General features: G+C 48.9%; 1 pseudogene; it reads right to left on the minus strand.

Moving 5' to 3' along the window:
- Window positions 1-2,155: 2,155 nt before the first annotated feature.
- LOC142260772 (U2 spliceosomal RNA) lies at window positions 2,156-2,362 on the minus strand (annotated as a pseudogene).
- Between the last annotated feature and the right edge of the window lie 15,598 nt (window positions 2,363-17,960).

The raw sequence follows: 17,960 nt of genomic DNA on the forward strand, positions 1-17,960 counted from the left end.
CTTGCAGGGCAACCACAAACTTAGTGCAATGTAAATAAAAATGTTTGTTGGCTTGAGACCGTTACCGCCTCCGGAGAGGCTGATTTGGGAGGATGGGCCTGGAGGAAAGGGATGGCCTAGGCCCGCCACTACCGTAACCGGTGGCGATCCTCCGGGGGTTCAGGGGTCCCCTTGGACGTGGGCCCCCTGAAAGAGACAGAACCCGCTCGGGCAACTTGGTGCTGGACTGGGGTCAAGGGGTGCTGCCCGCTTCTTAGGGGCAGCATCAGGGCCAGGTTGTTTGGGTGGGAGAAGAGCGGAAGCTGTACCGTTGTAAAATGTTTATGATGCTTTTACATGTTTTACCGTTTTATTCTTTTTCAGTTGTGAAAATAAAACCGGTGATGGACGGGCAGCCCGCGGACGGTCTGCATTTTACTATAGGGGAATGTGGCGCCCTGGACAAGCCAGGTCGTCACAGGTACTACACCAACACGCTCTACACTCCGGCTAGGCACACCGAAGCTAAACACAAATCCTAGTTGCCTTCCTCCAGGGGCTGATGTCCACACCAGGGGGTGGGCCAGGCGGTTGATCCCACCCACCGAGGAGTTCACAGTCCTGGAGGCGGGAAAAGGAGTCAGATTAGAGATCAGTTTTGGAGTTAGAGAAGTGAAGAGGAGAGGAGACTGACCGTGTCCGTGTGTGTGGCCCGGGCACTCAGCAAGGTTGGCAGACGGTGGTGACCTTCTGCAGGAGAGGCTGATTGGAGTGAACCGTACGGACCGGGGATGGGCGGTGGCCCGCCGGTACCAGATCGGGGAGTGAAGAGAAGCCAGCACCATCCGGCAGGGCCTACGGACCCCGACCAGGCTAGGAGTCGCCGTAAAACCGGTCAAATCCGTTAGCGACAGGAACCTCCAGGGTTTCCCAGCAGTCAAGACCCGATTGAAGGCAACAGCTCACACCGTAGAGGGAAGCACAGTCACCGCCAAGGCTACAGTTCCCAGGGCCAGAGCCTGCGGGCAAAAGGGGCTCCCTCAGCATCCATCCAAGCTGGGGAGCGGGTTACCGGTGGGAAGCCCGCTAGATTTTGGGGGAATAAAAGGGGTCCACCACCACATCCCCACAGGTGCACACCCACCCATCAAAGAGAGCTATAAGCCAATACCACCTTCACATTGCCAGTGTACCAAGGACATGTTGAGCAATATGAAGGCGGCTGGGGTTATCCGTGACAGTTGTAGCCTTTGGGCAGCTCTGTTGATCCTGTTAAAAAAGAAGGACGGCACCATTCCCCGTATTGAGGAATCGCTAGCTGCATTGAGAACTGCAAATTATTTTTCTACCCTTGATCTCACTAGTCACTATTGGCAAGTGTCCGTTGCTGAGGCAGACCGGGAGAAGACCGCCTTCGCCACCCCTATGGGTCTCTGCGAGTTCAAAAGCATGCCCTTCGAGCTGTGCAATGCGCCAGGAACCTTCCAGAGGCTGATGGAATGCTGCTTGGGACAAGATTTTAGGGTGTATAAAAAGGGAGATTAGATCCCGTGATCCCAACGTATTGTTACACCTCTATAAATCACTTGTAAGGCTACATCTGGAATATGGGAACCAGTTTTGGGCTCCACATTTTAATAAGGACATTCAGAAGTTAGAGTCAGTTCAAAGGTGGGCAACTAGACTACTACAAGGAATGGAAGGCCTCCCATATGATGACAAGTTGAAAAAGTTATTAAGTGATTATTGGCTGCAATGGGGCTTTCTGGCTGGTGCCAGCCTCTCTTCTTAGCACACAGGAACCACAATCCCTACACCATGCTTCAATGGATTCTCTCATCCCAGCCCAGTAAAGCTACATATTTTACACAGTCATAAGCAGCCAAAAGGGATCTATTCTATTCAATTGCAAATGATCTAGATAAGACTGAGAATAAGATACTGCACGGGACATAGCAGAGTTGGTCAAGTTGAGTGGAGATGAGTTTGCTATTTGGCACAGCTTTTTGCATCAATAAAGCAAGTAAAAGGTGTGAAAGATAAAAAAAAGGGTGAAAGTGTGAAAAGTGAATTGGCCAAATTGAGGTGCATATAAAGTTTTTGCTTTCTTTCAATTCACTAATGGGGCTCATTTGAATCAGGTGAATTGAGTTCTGCTTTTGGAAACTGGGTTAAGAAGGGGTGCACCGGTCCTGGAGGTACTGCAATACCAGGTCAATGCGTGGAGTGGACAGAGCAAGATTTTTTCCATCTCCTTGTTCTAAAAATCCATTTAATATATGGTCCCCAGAGAGGGGACGTATCAGATATTAAACTGATAAGAACAGATTTAATTTTTTTTTTTTTCTGTTTATCAGTAGGACTTCAAAATAACAAAGGTGATCGCCTCCCGTTGCCTGGAAACCGTCCAGGCACAAGAGGGCTATGTGTCACCAGAAGGCGCACACAGTTCCTCAAGGCCGGCAGACGTGCAATCCCAGGCACCTTCCAGTACCGACCAAGGTAGCGTCCTCCGAAACTACACTTGATCTTAGCCAAAAGGCCGAGAAGCTATAACCCGAATTGGTTACGGCCTTGAGTGGCACCCTGGCCTATACCGGACACATCTTAGGGAGAGGGAGACAAACCCACGCCTACAGAAGACATTTTGTCACCCAAGCCAACCCTTGAAAAGGCTGTTTTGCAGAGCAAAAACAAGAAGAATGGTGCTTTTTGCAGCCGCCGCCCACTGCAATGAATCTGAATAACTCCTCCTTTTGGACACAAGCACCTCCCCTCCCCCTTGCAGTCTTTCCAATTCATGATACAAAAAGACGGACGGACAGGACAGGACAGGACAGGCTGCCTGACTTTCCGTCACTGCCACCCTTTGCCATCCTTGCCCGTAGAAAGCCCTTTCATCATCCCCAAACCCTAATCTTTTCCCTTCCCTTCCCAGATGCGTCTCACTCCCTTTCATTAGGAAGTGAGCGCAGCCTTTTCTCCGTTCTGCACATGCGCGACGTTAAACACAAATGCGCAGGCGTGCGTTCCATTACCCTCACTGCATTCCACTCCCATACAGGAAGTGGGCGCAGCTATTACTACGGTCGCACATAAAAGAACCCACGGCCACCACTGCACATAGCTGACTCCACCACAGGACACCCACTTCTACACCAACACAGGTAAGACAGGATCGGCACCTCTATGCTCCTGTTACAATCAGGCTCAGTCACCATGTGATAACGCTCTCAACTCTTTAGTTGCAGGCTCCCCTTGCTTCACCTCCACTGGCTGTGCTGCCATTTCCTCTCCCACCTGGAAGGTATACTTTATTCCACTATTTTCCTGTTTCTCTCTTCCCCCTTTTCCCATAACCTACTTTTATCTGCATTTGTGGGGTATCTATATGCTATTTACATCATAGTTTTATTCATTAATATGGAAGGGAAGAGTGCCCATGAGAGTGTTGAACTGCGGAGAGCAAGAGATTAAGCTGCTCCGATTTGCCACCATTGATAAGCTGTTCTCAGTAGATACACATGCTATCCAAACAGCAGCATCCACCATTGCTTCAGCCCACCCATTCAGTGACAGCTCACCAAGTCAGCCAGAGGAGTGGTGTAAGGAATTACACGTAGGCACTGACTCCACACCTTCACATCACAAGAAGGGGGTCTACAGGCTAGTGCAAGAATACGAGCAAGTCTTCAGCAAACATCCGCTAGACTTTTGAAGAATAAAAGGGGTCAAACACTACATCCCCACAAGTGCACACCCACCCATCAAAGAGAGATATAAGCCAAAACTACCTGCACATTACCAGTGTACCAAGGACATGTTGAGCAACATGAAGGAGGCTGGGGTTATCCGTGACAGTTGTAGCCTCTGGGCAGCTCCGTTGGTCCTGTTAAAGAAGAAGGACAGCACCACTCCCCTGTATTGAGGAATAGCTAGCTGCATTGAGAACTGCAAATTATTTTTCTACCCTTGATCTCACTAGTCGCTATTGGCAAGTGTCCGTTGCTGAGGCAGACCGGGAGAAGACCGCCTTTGCCACCCCGATGGGTCTCTGCGAGTTCAAAAGCATGCCCTTCGAGCTGTGCAATTTGCCAGGAACCTTCCAGAGGCTGATGGAATGCTGCTTGGGACACCGAAACTTTGAAACGGTACTGCTATACCTTTATGATGTTATTGTTTATTCTAAAGCAAACAAGATTTTAGGGTGTATAAAAAGGGAGATTAGATCCGGTGATCCCAACGTATTGTTACCCCTCTATAAATCACTTGTAAGGCCACATCTGGAATATGGGGTAAAGTCCTGAGCAGGTTGATAACCATTGGTTTGAGCATGGTAGGGTGTAGTGCGCATCTTCCTGCATCGGTAAAAGCTGCAGAAGTCCTTGAAGATTTCCGCTTCAAAGGCTGTGCCTTGATCTGTGAGGACTCTCTCTGAGTAGCCATGAGGTCTGCATAAGTGTGCTTGGAAGACCTTCGCTGCAGTATGGGCCATTAGATCTTTGACTTGTACCACAACCATAAATCTCGAGTAGTTGTCTACCATCGTAAGTGCATACGTGAGCTCGCCTCGATATTCTGCAACAAAACTCCCTTTTTCGATTTCAGTTTCAGCAAACACTCCTCTTCCTGTAGAAAATATTTATCATTACCTAAGACAGTCATTCTAATGCATGACAATATTAAGGCAATTTAGTTAAAACTTGTTTTAACTCACCTTTAAGGGGATTGATGTATTTCATGGTCAATCCAGGTTTGTCAGTGATGGCACTGACATAATGTATGGCGTCTTTTTCGGGCGTTATCCTTTGCCTTTTCATTGTGAAAATCCAGTTGCCTATATCAAAGCAAATTCTACTACTTGTAAAGTATGCAGAAAATGAAATGTAGAACATATAACATCAACTGCTTAGGAACGCATCATAGGTTAGTACTTAAAAGGATATTGTCATGTTCTAGTCATAATGCAAGCTGGACATTTTTCATGTTACCCTGTAATCGCCGGCCTGTTCTAATGCTCACAAGCCAAGATATAGGCTCAGCTGCTAAGGCTTCCCTCTGCCTTCTGAATGAAACTTGAATATGTCTGGGTCACTGTGTATATAGCAGGTGCTCAGAAAAAATAAGAGTCAATTCAATAGAAATAGCTCTGGCACACTATAGTGATCAATAACGTAAGAAAAGAACTCTTGGAATGCTGAAAATTCTTTATTTGTGCAAAAGGATAATTCATCCAACGTTTCGACCTTGTTTTTAGGTCTTTATCAAGGATAAAGTTATCTAAGATCATAAAGGGTTACAAAACCATATAAACACGTAATTAGTACATAGTACAACATAACAGTACAATATATTGCTACTTGAGAGTACAATGGGTCAAATGACCATGATGCACATACAAAAAATTTTTCCAAAGCCATAGTGAAAACATTTGTACTGAGGAAAGAAAATTTCCACATGACCTATCTGGAGAAACATTCTGGATCAAACAACCAAAAATAGTCAAGCAGGTAAATACACACCTATATGGATAACAGGATGATATGTGTTCAATTGTATAGCGTCATTGCCATTAAGGTACAAATGGAAAACTTGCAATCCTATATAGTGAAGGAAATGAACACATATCATATCAAAGAACACAGGAACATGGGTGTGAGAAAAACCTCAATGTTTATACTTTGTTCTTTATAATGGTGTGAACATGTATATGTCTCAGTACCTTATGCACTTGAGAATTCTAGTGAGTAGATCATGAAAGCCTATTTCAGAACTGGAATCGGTAAATAATTGTAGGTGGAATCTAAATGAAAAGATGGTACAAGTGTTATCATGACTAGAGATGAGCGAACCGGTCGCGGTTCGGCTCGAGGTTGGTTCGCCGAACGGACCTCCCGTTCGAGTTCGGTTCGTCGAACGTTCGACGAACCGAACTCGAGCCAATAGGAAACAATGGCAGGCAATCACAAACACAGAAAAACACCTAGAAAACACCCTCAAAGGTGTCCTAAAGGTGACAAACAACTCAAACACATTGGAAAGTGACAAGGACATATACTCATGCGAAAACAAAACAGCTGGACAAGGAAAAAGAGGAGGACACACAGATATATGAGTATATGCAAGGAAACATCGATTCCATTAATGTGCAACTTGAGCCCTGCTCATTCTTGGCTTCCAATCTTTATAAATTGCCTGAGCTCGCCACGTACGTCTTGGGGATCTTGTCGTGTCCTGCAGCCAGCGTTCTCTCGGAACCTGTCTTCAGTGCTGCTGTGGGTCTGCTGGCAGATAAGCACACGTGTCTGTCCACTGACAATGTGGACATGGCTCTCAGAGGACTTTTCTTCCCCTGGGTCAGCCAGGGGACGGGAAAGGCACGCGTATTTTTGAGAGTGCTTCATGCAAAGCATCTTTTTCTTTTTCAAAAGGGAGCTCAACCGATGCCAGTCAAGTGGGGTGTGTGTGGCCCAGTGAGTAGAAACGAGGGAGACTGTGGTTGGAGTCCCCTCGCTGTGTCTCTAAAAGAACCAAGATGAACAAGTCATGGCTCTCAGAGGACTTTTCTTCCCCTGGGTCAGCCAGGGGACGGGAAAGGCACGCGTATTTTTGAGAGTGCTTCATGCAAAGCATCTTTTTCTTTTTCAAAAGGGAGCTCAACCGATGCCAGTCAAGTGGGGTGTGTGTGGCCCAGTGAGTGGAAACGAGGGAGACTGTGGTTGGAGTCCCCTCGCTGTGTCTCTAAAAGAACCAAGATGAACAAGTCATGGCTCTCAGAGGACTTTTCTTCCCCTGGGTCAGCCAGGGGACGGGAAAGGCACGCGTATTTTTGAGAGTGCTTCATGCAAAGCATCTTTTTCTTTTTCAAAAGGGAGCTCAACCGATGCCAGTCAAGTGGGGTGTGTGTGGCCCAGTGAGTGGAAACGAGGGAGACTGTGGTTGGAGTCCCCTCGCTGTGTCTCTAAAAGAACCAAGATGAACAAGTCATGGCTCTCAGAGGACTTTTCTTCCCCTGGGTCAGCCAGGGGACGGGAAAGGCACGCGTATTTTTGAGAGTGCTTCATGCAAAGCATCTTTTTCTTTTTCAAAAGGGAGCTCAACCGATGCCAGTCAAGTGGGGTGTGTGTGGCCCAGTGAGTGGCAACGAGGGAGACTGTGGTTGGAGTCCCCTCGCTGTGTCTCTAAAAGAACCAAGATGAACAAGTCATGGCTCTCAGAGGACTTTTCTTCCCCTGGGTCAGCCAGGGGACGGGAAAGGCACGCGTATTTTTGAGAGTGCTTCATGCAAAGCATCTTTTTCTTTTTCAAAAGGGAGCTCAACCGATGCCAGTCAAGTGGGGTGTGTGTGGCCCAGTGAGTGGAAACGAGGGAGACTGTGGTTGGAGTCCCCTCGCTGTGTCTCTAAAAGAACCAAGATGAACAAGTCATGGCTCTCAGAGGACTTTTCTTCCCCTGGGTCAGCCAGGGGACGGGAAAGGCACGCGTATTTTTGAGAGTGCTTCATGCAAAGCATCTTTTTCTTTTTCAAAAGGGAGCTCAACCGATGCCAGTCAAGTGGGGTGTGTGTGGCCCAGTGAGTGGCAACGAGGGAGACTGTGGTTGAAGTCCCCTCGCTGTGTCTCTAAAAGAACCAAGATGAACAAGTCATGGCTCTCAGAGGACTTTTCTTCCCCTGGGTCAGCCAGGGGACGGGAAAGGCACGCGTATTTTTGAGAGTGCTTCATGCAAAGCATCTTTTTCTTTTTCAAAAGGGAGCTCAACCGATGCCAGTCAAGTGGGGTGTGTGTGGCCCAGTGAGTGGCAACGAGGGAGACTGTGGTTGGAGTCCCCTCGCTGTGTCTCTAAAAGAACCAAGATGAACAAGTCATGGCTCTCAGAGGACTTTTCTTCCCCTGGGTCAGCCAGGGGACGGGAAAGGCACGCGTATTTTTGAGAGTGCTTCATGCAAAGCATCTTTTTCTTTTTCAAAAGGGAGCTCAACCGATGCCAGTCAAGTGGGGTGTGTGTGGCCCAGTGAGTGGCAACGAGGGAGACTGTGGTTGGAGTCCCCTCGCTGTGTCTCTAAAAGAACCAAGATGAACAAGTCATGGCTCTCAGAGGACTTTTCTTCCCCTGGGTCAGCCAGGGGACGGGAAAGGCACGCGTATTTTTGAGAGTGCTTCATGCAAAGCATCTTTTTCTTTTTCAAAAGGGAGCTCAACCGATGCCAGTCAAGTGGGGTGTGTGTGGCCCAGTGAGTGGAAACGAGGGAGACTGTGGTTGGAGTCCCCTCGCTGTGTCTCTAAAAGAACCAAGATGAACAAGTCATGGCTCTCAGAGGACTTTTCTTCCCCTGGGTCAGCCAGGGGACGGGAAAGGCACGCGTATTTTTGAGAGTGCTTCATGCAAAGCATCTTTTTCTTTTTCAAAAGGGAGCTCAACCGATGCCAGTCAAGTGGGGTGTGTGTGGCCCAGTGAGTGGCAACGAGGGAGACTGTGGTTGGAGTCCCCTCGCTGTGTCTCTAAAAGAACCAAGATGAACAAGTCATGGCTCTCAGAGGACTTTTCTTCCCCTGGGTCAGCCAGGGGACGGGAAAGGCACGCGTATTTTTGAGAGTGCTTCATGCAAAGCATCTTTTTCTTTTTCAAAAGGGAGCTCAACCGATGCCAGTCAAGTGGGGTGTGTGTGGCCCAGTGAGTGGCAACGAGGGAGACTGTGGTTGGAGTCCCCTCGCTGTGTCTCTAAAAGAACCAAGATGAACAAGTCATGGCTCTCAGAGGACTTTTCTTCCCCTGGGTCAGCCAGGGGACGGGAAAGGCACGCGTATTTTTGAGAGTGCTTCATGCAAAGCATCTTTTTCTTTTTCAAAAGGGAGCTCAACCGATGCCAGTCAAGTGGGGTGTGTGTGGCCCAGTGAGTGGCAACGAGGGAGACTGTGGTTGGAGTCCCCTCGCTGTGTCTCTAAAAGAACCAAGATGAACAAGTCATGGCTCTCAGAGGACTTTTCTTCCCCTGGGTCAGCCAGGGGACGGGAAAGGCACGCGTATTTTTGAGAGTGCTTCATGCAAAGCATCTTTTTCTTTTTCAAAAGGGAGCTCAACCGATGCCAGTCAAGTGGGGTGTGTGTGGCCCAGTGAGTGGCAACGAGGGAGACTGTGGTTGGAGTCCCCTCGCTGTGTCTCTAAAAGAACCAAGATGAACAAGTCATGGCTCTCAGAGGACTTTTCTTCCCCTGGGTCAGCCAGGGGACGGGAAAGGCACGCGTATTTTTGAGAGTGCTTCATGCAAAGCATCTTTTTCTTTTTCAAAAGGGAGCTCAACCGATGCCAGTCAAGTGGGGTGTGTGTGGCCCAGTGAGTGGAAACGAGGGAGACTGTGGTTGGAGTCCCCTCGCTGTGTCTCTAAAAGAACCAAGATGAACAAGTCATGGCTCTCAGAGGACTTTTCTTACCCTGGGTCAGCCAGGGGACGGGAAAGGCACGCGTATTTTTGAGAGTGCTTCATGCAAAGCATCTTTTTCTTTTTCAAAAGGGAGCTCAACCGATGCCAGTCAAGTGGGGTGTGTGTGGCCCAGTGAGTGGCAACGAGGGAGACTGTGGTTGGAGTCCCCTCGCTGTGTCTCTAAAAGAACCAAGATGAACAAGTCATGGCTCTCAGAGGACTTTTCTTCCCCTGGGTCAGCCAGGGGACGGGAAAGGCACGCGTATTTTTGAGAGTGCTTCATGCAAAGCATCTTTTTCTTTTTCAAAAGGGAGCTCAACCGATGCCAGTCAAGTGGGGTGTGTGTGGCCCAGTGAGTGGCAACGAGGGAGACTGTGGTTGGAGTCCCCTCGCTGTGTCTCTAAAAGAACCAAGATGAACAAGTCATGGCTCTCAGAGGACTTTTCTTCCCCTGGGTCAGCCAGGGGACGGGAAAGGCACGCGTATTTTTGAGAGTGCTTCATGCAAAGCATCTTTTTCTTTTTCAAAAGGGAGCTCAACCGATGCCAGTCAAGTGGGGTGTGTGTGGCCCAGTGAGTGGCAACGAGGGAGACTGTGGTTGGAGTCCCCTCGCTGTGTCTCTAAAAGAACCAAGATGAACAAGTCATGGCTCTCAGAGGACTTTTCTTCCCCTGGGTCAGCCAGGGGACGGGAAAGGCACGCGTATTTTTGAGAGTGCTTCATGCAAAGCATCTTTTTCTTTTTCAAAAGGGAGCTCAACCGATGCCAGTCAAGTGGGGTGTGTGTGGCCCAGTGAGTGGCAACGAGGGAGACTGTGGTTGGAGTCCCCTCGCTGTGTTATACATGCTTTTAGAAGGGCATGACATGGCTTGGAGGTTGACTTTCATAAAATGCAAACTGTTGGCTACCAAAATGCTGCCTTTCCAACAACTGTGGTTATAGGCAATGAGGAACATACTGATGAAGATGAGACGCAGATACCCGATTAGGATGACAACTTAAATATTCGGTCAGGGCAAGAAGAGGCTCGGTCTGAGGGGGAGGGTAGTGCAAACACAACAATTGATGATGAAGTTCTAGATCCCACCTACTGTCAACCCCCAGTCAGGCACTCGAGGAGGTCAACAGAGGCGGTGGAGGAGGATGCAACCGACGACGAAATTACCTTGCGCCTTCCTGGACAGAGTCGGAGCACTGGTAGCACGTCTACAACTGCATCCTCAGCCACCACTCTGCCTATGAGCATTATTCGGGGTGCATCAACAGGTCGCATGGCCTCTAAGCCTTGCCTAGCCTGTTCCTTTTTTGACATAGAAAAAGATCGCCCAAATCATGTGATATGTAAAATTTGTCATGATTCTCTTAGTAGAGGTCAAAACCTCAGCAGTTTGACAACTTCTTCCATGAATCGTCACATGAATAAATATCATAGGTCCCGGTGGGAAGCTCACTGTGCTGCAATGCGGCCTAGCGGAGCGAACCATCCACCGCCCGCCCCTTCCAGTGCATCCGCGCGCTCTTCATCTTCTAGGACTGTGGGGACAGCTGTCACACCTGTTTTTCCACGCAAAACTTCCACCACTGTAACCGCAACAGGCAGTTTGCTTGGTAGGTCGTCAGTTGGTTTGGAAGGGGAAACAAGTGAGTGTGTACAGCTCTCTCAGACATCGATAGCACCTACGTTGGATGAAGGCAACATCATGTCTCCGCCTGCACTTTCCTCACAAACCTGCATTTTTCCAGGGACACCCTACTCAACACCGTCTACACACAGCAGCCAGATCTCTGTCCCTCAGATGTGGTCAAATAAAAGGCCACTTCCTCCGACCCATGACAAAGCTAAGAGGTTGACTCTATCCCTCTGTAAGCTGTTGGCTACCGAAATGCTGCCTTTCCGCCTAGACACACAGGATTTTAGAGACCTTATGTCTGTCGCTGTGCCCCAGTACCAGATGCCTAGTCGCCACTACTTCTCTAAGAAAGGTGTGCCCGCGCTACACCAGCATGTCGCACACAACATCACCGCTTCCTTGAGAAACTCTGTGTGTGAACGGGTGCATTTCACCACCGATACTTGGACCAGTAAGCATGGACAGGGACGTTACATGTCGCTGACTGGGCACTCGGTAACTATGTTGATAGATGGTGAAGGGTCTGCTGCACAAGTCTTGCCGTCCCCACGACTTGTGTGTCAATCCTCTGTCTGTCCAAGTTCCGCCACTGCTTCTGCATCCTCCACCTCATCTGGGTCCTCCACCTCCGCCCCAAGCCTGCCTGGTCAGGCCACCAGCGTTCTCACTGCGCAGAAGGAATCACGCACCCCTCATTACTATGCTGGCAGCAGAGCGCAACGGCATCAGGCGGTCTTTAGCTTGACATGTCTTGGGAATAAGAGTCACACAGCTGAGGAGTTGTGGTCAGCTCTGCGGTCCGAGTTTAATAAATGGTTGTCTCCACTCAACCTGCAGCCTGGTAAGGCCGTGTGCGACAATGCTGCAAACCTGGGTGCGGCCCTTCGCCTGGGCAAGGTGACACACGTGCCTTGTATGGCTCACGTGTTGAACCTTGTTGTCCAGCAATTTTTAACACACTATCCCGGCCTAGATGGCCTTCTGACCAGGGCACGTAAACTGTCTGCAGTGCTCACTTCCGCCGTTCAACCGCCGCAGCTGAGCGACTTGCATCGCTCCAGAAGTCTTTCGGCCTGCCGGTTCATCGCCTGAAATGCGATGTGGCGACACGCTGGAATTCAACTCTCCACATGTTACAGCGACTGTGGCAGCACCGGCGAGCCCTGGTGCAATACGTCATGATGGGCCAACGAGATGCAGAAGTGGGGCAGATCACCCTGATGGAGTGATCTCAGATCAAGGACCTATGCACCGTTCTGCACAGTTTCGACATGGCGACGAATATGTTTAGCGCTGACAATGCCATTATCAGCATGACGATTACAGTCATTTACATGCTGGAGCACACGCTAAACACTATTCGGAGTCAGGGGGTGGGACAACAGGAAGGGGAGGAACTACAGGAGGATTCATATGCGCAAGACACAACAACATCACCAAGGTCCAGACGTTCATCATCACCAACGCGGCAGGCATGGGACCATGGGGGACAGGGATCAACAAGGGCGCATGGTAGCAGGCGAGATGTTGAGGAAGGTGCAGGAGGACATGAAGATATGGAGGACGAACTGTCCATGGACATGGAAGACTCAGCGGATGAGGGAGACCTTGGTCAAAATTCAGTTGAAAGAGGTTGGGGGGAGATGTCAGAGGAAGAAAGAACGGTTAGCACCTCTATGCCACAAACACAGCGTGGACTTGGTCCGCATGGCTGCGCAAGACACATGAGTGCCTTCTTGTTGCACTACCTCCAACATGACCCTCGGATTGTCAAAATTAGAAGTGATGATGACTACTGGCTTGCCACACTATTAGATCCCCGGGACAAGTCCAAATTTTGTGACATAATTCCACCCATAGAAAGGGACGCACGTATGCTGGAGTATCAGCATAAGCTGTTACTCGATCTTAGCTCGGCTTTTACACCAAACAACCGTGCAGGTGAAGGGAGTGATTCTCCCAGTTGTAACTTGACAAACATGGGACGGCATCGTCATCTTCAACAGTCTACCCGTACCAGTAGGACCGTATCTGGTGCTGGTAACAGCAATTTTATGGAATATTTTCATAATTTTTTTAGACCCTCCTTTGCAAGGCCACCAGAGACAACAAGTCTGACACATAGTCAACGGATGGAGAGGATGATACAGGAGTATCTCGAAATGAACATCGATGCAATGACTTTGCAAATGGAGCCTTGCTCCTTTTGGGCTTCAAATCTAGAAAAATTGACAGAGCTCTCCAGTTACGCCTTGGAGATTTTGTCGTGTGCAGCTGCCAGCGTTGTCTCTGAACGTGTCTTCTTCAGTGCTGCTGGGTGTGTGCTGACAGATAAGCGCACGCGTCTGTCCAGTGACAATGTGGACACACTGACGTTCATCAAAATGAACAAGTCATGGATCCAGAAGGAATTTACTACCCCTGTGTCATCCTGGGGAGAGTAAATGCTTGTGGATTTGGAATGTGCTTGATGCAAATCAAAACATCCTGTTTGCAACTAGGGCACAAGTGCTGCCACTGATGGGGTGTCTGTGTGCCCAATGTTGGGAAAAAAGGTAGACTCCGCTTGGAGTAACCCTTGCTTGATGTGTTTTTTAAAAATGATACAAGATGAACAGATCTGAAGGCAAGATGAAGGCAACATCATGTCTCCGCCTGCACTTTTCTCACAAACCTGCATTTTTCCAGGGACACCCTACTCAACACCGTCTACAGACAGCAGCCAGATCTCTTTCCCTCAGATGTGGTCAAATAAAAGGCCACTTACTGCGACCCATGACAAAGCTAAGTGGTTGACTCTATCCCTCTGTAAGCTGTTGGCTACCGAAATGCTGCCTTTACGCGTAGTGGACACACAGGATTTTACAGACCTTATGTCTGTCGCTGTGCCCCAGTACCACATGCCCAATCACCACTGCTTCTCCAAGAAAAGCATGCCCGCGCTACACCAGCATGTCGCACACAACATCACCACTTCCTTGAGAAAATCTGTGTGCGACAGGGTGCATTTCAACACAGATACTTGGACCAGTAAGCATAGACAGGGTCATTACATGTCACTGACTGGGCACTGGCAAACTATGGTGAGAGATGGAGAAGGGTCTGCTGTACAAGTCTTGCCGTCCCCACGAGTTGTTTCAATCCTTGTTCTGTATGTAGAAGTTAATACACTGCTTCTGCCTCTTCAACCTCGTGTGGGTCCTCTACCTTGGCGCAAACCCTGTGTGGTCAGGCCACCCTTCCTTGCAACTGCGCACAAGGACTACCACACACCTCCTTACTATGCTGGCAGCAGAGCTCAATGCCATCAGGCGGTCAAAGCTTTACTTTGAAATGTATGGGAAATGTGAGTCACACCGCTATTACAGAGAATAGTAGTCAGGCAGGGTCAAAACATTAATTGAGGAACAGGAACAGAATGGGACGGCCAGGAAAGAATCAGAAAACAAGCAGAGTTGAAATGCGTATCGGCCAACAAGGTACATAAACAGCAAGCAGGAAAAGTAGTCAGGTAACAAGCACACAAAATCATAAAACTGAACTGGGGGTAAAATTAACCAGAGGTTCATAGCTATGTCTGGCAGTGGTCTGCAGACAGGATGGGCATAAAAAAGGGTGTGGTGTCTTCCCATTGGTTGTAGCTGAATGATGGTATTTCATCTGTGAGATACCCACCAGCTACATTCAGCCAGAGATTCTGCATCTGTCAAGGTAATGCAGCCCAGTGGGTGAGCATAACCTGCGTCCACCTGCGCCGCTGGCATCGACTACTCTCACATCATCAGCACTATTCATGAAAGGAACACGTTGTCACCTGGCAACCGGAGTACAAATTGACGGAGCGGACTACGTTGGTGACTTAACAGCCGTGTGCGGCAATGATGCAAACCTGGCTGCGGGCCATCCTCAGGGCAATGTGACACACGTGCCTTTTAGGGCTCACGTGTTGAACCGAATTCGCCAGCAATTTTTAAAACACCATCACGGCCTACATGGCCTTGTGCAGTGGGCACGCTCGCTATGTGCTCACTTCCATCGTGCGCACACAGCAGCTCAACAACTTTCATCACTCCGGAAGTCTTAGGGTCTGGCAGTTAAACGCCGTAAATGCGATGTTTCGACACGCAGGAATTGGAATCTGCACATGTTGCAGCGTGTGTGGCAGCACCGCAGAGCCCTGCTGAAATACGGTAAGACATATAGCCTGGGATAACTTGATCCAGAGGTGGTGCAGATCACGCTGCTGGAGTGGTGTCAGATCAAGGACCTATGCACCCTGCTACACAGTTTTGAAATGTCAACGAAGATGTTTAGCACTGGCAATGTCATTCTCAGCGTGACAATTCTGGTCATCTACATGATGGAGCACACTGTAATTATTATTCTGAGTCAGGTGTTGGGACAAGAGGAAGGGGAGGAAGTACAGGAGGAGTCATATGCGGAAGGGATAACAAGATCTACGAGGTCCAGATGGTCAGCGGCACCTATGCGGCATTCATGGTGAGGGAGAGGGATTAACAAGGGCGCATAGTATCAGCAAAAAGTGTTGATGAAAGTGCAGGAGCCCATGAAGAAATGGAGGACGAACTGGCGATGGGCATGGAAGACTCAGCAGATGAGTGAGAGCTTGCTCACATTTCGGTTGTGCGAGGTTGTGGGTAGAGGGCAGAGGAAGGATGCACGATTCTCACCTCTCTGCCACCAACACACCAAGGACTTGGTCCTCCTGGATGCACAAGACACATGAGCGCCTTCTTGCTGCACTACCTACATGACCCTCGGATTGTATGAATTTGAACTAATCCTGAATACTGGGTTGCCACACTGTTAGATCCCCGGTACAAGACAAAATTTGGCGAACTAATTCCTGCCATAGAAATAGACGCACGTATACAGGAGTATCTGCAGAATGTGGTACGCAATCTTAGATCTACTTGTCCACTAAACACCAGTGCTGCACAGAGTGAATCTCAACGCTTTGTCATGGATAGGAGGAAATGGTCTTTTACTTGTCCACATCGGAGGGACCGAGGGATGGCTGCTGTGCTGAGATGGCGTTGAGTACGGTGTCCCTGCACAGTTGCACTTTTGGTCATATCCCAAAATGAGTTGAAAAAGGACAGATGCTGTTGGAAAGGGGAACAGGTGTGTTGGAAAGGGGAAAAAAGTTTTGGTCCGTGGATTTGGTGGTTAAGCAACTGTAACATTTGCTGAAGAAACAACATCTGTTACAGTGGGACTGGCAGATTTGGATAAAGTGGTATATAATCTGTGACCGCTATATAACGAAAATTAATAAGAAAAGAAAGAGAAAGGTATATATCCCCATCACCAGTCAGTGTCCACCGTGCTCCCAGTTGGAAAAGGAGAGGTTGGCAACTTGAAGGTTTGGTGGAGGATACAGAGCTGTGTGGCTATGAAACTAATAGTAGCCTGAACCGAGTTAGACGCCATTCGATCTGGAGACTGTGAGCCCTGTTAGCGTCACAGGGTCCACATGCCCACCCAGCCCAGGAACTCCCTGTTAACAACACAGGGGCCATTGAGTACGCTGACCGTGTGCGTAGGGGCCACACCTGTGGACAGCAGGCGCATCAGCAGCAGCAGGCCTGTTAATGCCACTGGGCTGCACAAGCAGGACTGTTAGGACAGGAGCTGGTCTTAACCGTTCTGCGTTACCAACTGTGGTGGTGGCCTGCATCCACCACCCGATCCCTGCCTACCTCTGGCCTAAAGCCGCAATGGGTTCAACACATGGAGGTGTGCTCTTTCGGAGCATAATAGAAGACTGCGCACCTCCTGGTTGGCTCCAGCCCCTTTTATAACCTGGGTCCGCCCCAAACCAGGGTGAACCACAATGCACCTCCTGGAGACAAAAGTAGAGTGACACGTCATGAGTGGCATAACTAGCGTCCTATTTGGAAACGCAACTTCAATGATGACCTCATGGCTGCCATGACCCAAACACCTCACCAGTCATCGTCTGAGCATCAATAATGCGGTGACAAGTCATAGGTGTGGGCCTCTGCAAGCCATTTGGGAGGACACCTGATGCCCTGTGGTCTATATGGGACCCCCACATCAGGGCCAGGGCCAAAGAGTTCATTACCGGACCTAGTCTCTGATGCAGGAAGTGCCTGAGCATGCTCAGTAGCATGAAATACAGTCTCTGAAAAAAGACTATCAGCTTTAGCATGGTGTCTATGCCCAAAACAGGACTTAGACCCGGCACGGAATGCAAGCACCTGTGCAAAGAGGCTTTTCACACTTAGTGTGGGAGCATGCGCTGTATCCCGAAATGAAAACTTAGCGTCAGGAATGGCACAGTCAGGCTGAGCATACTCACTAGGCGAAACACTGTAATTATGCTGCAGCTGGGGTACATCGGCACACGCATGCGCACTAGCTGCCTCTCCACACTTAGACGTGGAGGGGAAATTTGTCTTGGAGATGCTGTCTATGAAAAGAAGGAAAAGCTAAAGGAAGCCTGACTTTCTATCCCTCCGAATTATGAAATGCAGCAATGAATTCCATGAGTTTGCTATAACATTAGCGTAGCAAAATGTGCATGAGGGTGTGATGTAGAGGTGCTAGAAATAGCTTGTCACCAGTGGGGCACTAATGGAATACAACAGCCAGTTCTATGATGCCACAAAATGGCAGTATTTTGTGCTATCATTATAGCTTATTAAAAACAGAGCACGAGGTTGTCATGCAGAGGTGCTGCACATAGATTTGCAGTAGTGTGAATTGACAAAAGTACAATAGCCACGTTTAGGATACAACTAGGTACAGTGAGTGTTTGCTAGTAAAATTGCTTAGTTTAAAAAAGTTGTAGTGTGCAATGCAGGCAGACGTGCTATGCAAATGTCTTTGCACTAGTGGGACTATAGCAAAGTCCAATAGCCACGTATAGGATGCCACTAGGT

Source organism: Anomaloglossus baeobatrachus, unplaced genomic scaffold, assembly GCF_048569485.1.
Source record: "Anomaloglossus baeobatrachus isolate aAnoBae1 unplaced genomic scaffold, aAnoBae1.hap1 Scaffold_178, whole genome shotgun sequence".
Classification (NCBI taxonomy): Eukaryota; Metazoa; Chordata; class Amphibia; order Anura; family Aromobatidae; genus Anomaloglossus; species Anomaloglossus baeobatrachus.